This window comes from Anopheles moucheti, chromosome 3 (genome assembly GCF_943734755.1).
Source record: "Anopheles moucheti chromosome 3, idAnoMoucSN_F20_07, whole genome shotgun sequence".
NCBI classification, from domain to species: domain Eukaryota; kingdom Metazoa; phylum Arthropoda; class Insecta; order Diptera; family Culicidae; genus Anopheles; species Anopheles moucheti.
In genome coordinates this window covers 51,951,589-51,956,204 of record NC_069141.1, presented here as the reverse complement: position 1 = coordinate 51,956,204, position 4,616 = coordinate 51,951,589, and the positions used below count along the sequence as shown (strand labels likewise).

The window sequence follows — 4,616 nt, the reverse complement described above, 5'->3', positions numbered from 1 at the left end:
TTTCAAAGCTTCTTAACTGAAAGGAAATATGCTGTCCATATTTCAAATAGCACTTCAGATCCATACACCCCGGTAGCCGGTGTGCGCAAGGAAGCGTACTATCGCCTATTTTGTTCAACGTTTACATGTCTGACATACCAAAAATGAAAAACTGCAATCAATATTTGTATGTCAAAGGTCCAAAACAATAATTAGGACACTTAATTCCGCCCTTCAAAGGTACTCAAAATATTATTGTAAAAAGTGGAAACTAAAAATAAATGGGGACAAATCGGAAGCTATATTTTTCACGCGTTTCCGCAAGAAACACAAAATTACAAACACACATCTACAAATAACCAACTCACATATACCGTGGAAGAGTAATGTTAAATACCTTGGAGTAATTCTAGATAAGAGAATTACATTTAGACAGCACATAGAGAACAAAATGATCAAATGTGAAACAATAATCCGATCCATTTATTGTTTCATAAAGAGGAAATCTAAATTGGATTTAAAAAACAAGCTTATGCTCTACACTGCTTTGATAAGTCCTATCTTAACGTATGCTTCCCCAGTTAGGATGAATTGTGCCAAAACTCATATAAAGAAACTTCAAATATGTCAAAATAAGTACCTTAAAGCCATACTAAATGTCCCACCACGGCATAGGACGCATTTAATTCACAAAGACTGTAATATAAACACCATTCAACAATATCTAACAAAACTAATGTTAAATTACAACGTTAGGAATATAATGAACTCCAATTGATAAAATAAGATAACATTAAAAAAAATCACCCCTACCCACATTCCCAAATCCTATCCGGAAAATCCCTTACTACTATTAAAAAAAGTACCTTATCTGCAACAGAATAGCCAACATAGATCTTAATATGTTGTAAAACGATAAATAAGAATAGGTTAAGATTAGCAAGGATTAGAACTATGAATAGGATTAGACTTAGGCTTTGTTTTTGATTCTTTATTATTATGTTAATTTCCCTATGTTTCCTTTACTCCTAATGTGGGTTTTTAAATATAAACTTTTTCCCCGCACAACTCCCGTCACAACGCCTAAACAGGTAACTAAAATCCACAACGACAAGGTTAAAGATTTGTTACAAATAACGAGGAAAGACAGAGTCGAACCCGTTACAAAATTATCAAATAATGTGTTCAATGTACTAATTAATGTTGCAATCAAATATATTCTTCTACAACTACTACAAAACTATTCGAAGAATGAATAACGGGAATTTACCCTCAAACCAAATTTATTTTGCATTCATGATATTATTAGGCTACCAGTTGTTTTGATCGACGAAGAACTCTCCGAGCGAAATAGGATGGTTTTTAGTCGAAAGAATCACAATTTGAACTAATTTGTTCATATTTATGTTGAATTAAAATCATGTCATACTTTACCATACTGTTTAATTTTTTCGAAAAAACCGGATGCGATTTACTTGATCACCCAGTAATAAGTCCATATTTGTTTGTAACTTCGCTATCTTGCTATTAATTTTCTTCCACGCATTTAATAAAAATTCACTCTTAATTATTCATCTTTGAAGGTTTATAGTACACATAGTGAGTAACCATGAGATGTCTTCTGTTTGAATCATAAAAGCCTGTTCACGCTAGGGACATGTTGCTTTCTTTCAATGACCGTTACTCCAACTCTGTCCACCGTTGCCCGTTTCGTATTTCGTAAGCAAAGGGATATCTTCGATTGTATCATGAAAGTGTATCTCAATATAAGGCATTTCTATGCATGCACTGACGAAATAAGAGTTTTATACAGTCCATACGCTTTTCTTCTGTCCATTCTACCAAAAAAAAGGTAACGATTTATCGGGATGAAAGTAATAGGCTCTTTTCAACCCAAAGTTCAAAATCGGCTAAGGATGGTACGTTTTATTTGATTTTTTTTTCGTTGGTTGCTACATCCTCTAATGCCGTACGAGATCGGTTTACAATATCAAAGAAAAATCGAAAATAGCTCCACTAGCCGTAAGAAAGTGCCATGAAAGAAGTTTTTACACGTACATAAATAAGTTGCCAATACCGATGACCACATTATTCCTTTCGCTCGAAAGGATGTGTCACCGTCGTGCCGGAGCGTTGATCTACGATGAAAAGAAAGTTCGACCGTTTCCTGACTCGCAAACATCGCTTTCCTGCAGGTCATCGTCATGTGCCGGTGGGCAAGCGAGTATCGAATTCTGATTCGGTTCACCCACTCCGCTCGCCGAGAAAGGGGAGATCTGGATTTGCGATAAACTTTGCGACCGAATCTTTTGCCGAGCACCGGTTGATAGCACCACAGCGCAGTGATCCCCGTCGTCAATCCGCATATCAGGGCTGCTTTATCGGGTCCACTGGAAAAGGTGCGCTTTTTTATGTGTGGTTACTTCACGACACGTCATAAAAACAGAAAATCGAATGTCGCAAAACCCACCTTCGTGCAACGTTGTTAGAAAAGGTCACAAAACATAATCTCAGATTTCCGTGCGGAGGTTTTTTTTTTGCTGGACTTTTTTGTTGCTCTGCCTCAGTTTGCCCAGCGTGCATGAGTGTTGACATCCTGGTTCGTTTTTTTTTATGTCTATTCACGGTCAACGAAAGTTCGGATACGGAAGTTCATTTTATCAGTCAAACAGTGCCCGGTATTGATGGGCTCAGTGTAATTAGCGTCGAAGCATAACATGGTTTTTAGGAGCTCCGCTACTATTTCTAAGAAAGACACAATCTAATGGGATAAAGCAAACAGGTTTGTGTTCCTGTTTGATGTTCCCTCCCGTTGTGTGTTATCCAATGTTGTCGTAGTTTGATAACAATGATTCGAAATAGGAGCTTTTTCAACCAAGAAGAAAAAACACATCCAATTTGTTTTACAGCAGCTGCATGTAAAGTTAAAGCGCAGTCTTGCTAGCGAGATTTTTATGTTCGTTATCACAGAAAGGAAAGGTACGGTGCAGCATACGGTTTAAAATGAAATACATAATTGAATGGTCGCCCGTAACAAACGGGCTTGAATAACTCTACACCGTTTCAACCGAAGCGAATCTGTCAGTCGTCTGGCAACGTGCCGCAGCATGCCGTGCAAACTTCGATCTAGCGATGGGTAGAAAAAAAGTCAATCAAAGCACCCATCGTTCACCGTCAAAACGCGCTTGTTACCGCGGGCTGGTAATGTGGCGCACGAAAAAAGTTTCAACAACAACATCATGAAAAATTCGCAAAACACCGGCCCGTCCGTACCGATACCGACGAACCGCGAGCTTACCGTCAGCCTCATCGGCTCGCTAATCCGCTTTGCGATCGATGTACCGCAAGTTCTTCGTCGGCCGGGAAATCTTTCGCCCGATAAGCTGCTTTTCCTGCTTCTTCCGATCGTGCGGAGCCTCGGTAAGCTAATCGACCGCATCCGACACAGCTCATCTGTCGCGGGCAGAAATGCATCAAACGGTGCTGATCGCTTAGCACCGTCCGGCGGCAACCAGCACGGTGCACATGCATCGAACGCCGCGAATACCACCACCAACCTGAGGCTTCGCGAGCGCTCAGACAATGGTACAGCTGTGCCGGTACTGTCAGCCATACCGTCGGCCGCGGCACCGACCAGCGCAATGTGGCAAGCAACACGGCAGGCTAGTGCTCCGCTCAATCTTCAACGACAGCACCAGCAGCAACAGCAGCAGCATGGTCCGTGCAGCATGGCGTCGATGCTAATGAGCGACGAAGATGACGTATCCACCGTTGCCTTTGAGATGGAGCGTAGCACCCCACACCAACCCGTCCCACGGCGACAGGTTCTTTGGCACCGGGATGGTAATTATGCGATTCGCGAAACCACTGATACGCGCGGCGCCGATGGCACGTTTCTGCGTATTACCAAAACCATCAGCGGCCCGGACGTGATGATACTGACGAACATTACGAGCCAGCTGTCGGAGTTGCCGACGCTGTTGCCGAAGGCGGTTGGGCGAGAAGCTGTGAGACAAACTGAAAAGTAGGTGTGAATCCTTGGCGTGGACCGGTGTGAACCGGTTGCTCGTTCGCTGGTGAAACCTTCAACTATGAATCCAGCGTGAAATTAAACAAAGGTGCGCAACGTAGAAAATATATCTTTAAAATCATTATGCTCACATTAGAATGCTTTATGCTGCAATAAATCGTTAGAATTACGAACATACAAACGTCAATAGAACGGATCGCTTTAAGCAAGGCAGCACAATCCGCCGGCGGAGATCCTGCAAAATATAGTAATTTTAATTTGCCCTAATGTTTCCTTTCCAGGAATATCAATTTACAGCCTCCAGACTTAAGAAGCCTCTGTACCACCTGCCTACAGCTGCCGGAGAAAGCGGCACGGGAAGGAAGTGAGCTTGCCAAATCAAATCGATTTCGTGCGCCAGAACGCACACATTACGAGCAACGAGCGGACCGTTATTACATTAAGCATGTGCCGAAGATTAATGGCGTTGTTTGTGGCTAGTACCAAGGCAGAAACCTTGCCGGCCTTCAAATCCTTGCGCGCAGTGGTCTCGCACCGCTTTACTCACTCACCCGAAATTTACCACCATCATCAAATCCCACACTGTCGAACCGCTTACCGCTTTGGA

At 42.2% G+C, this 4,616-nt stretch overlaps 1 pseudogene; it reads left to right on the top strand.

Annotated features, from left to right (window-relative positions):
• The first annotated feature begins 3,111 nt into the window (after positions 1-3,111).
• LOC128302801 (uncharacterized) lies at positions 3,112-4,007 on the top strand (annotated as a pseudogene).
• The last annotated feature ends 609 nt before the right edge of the window (positions 4,008-4,616 follow it).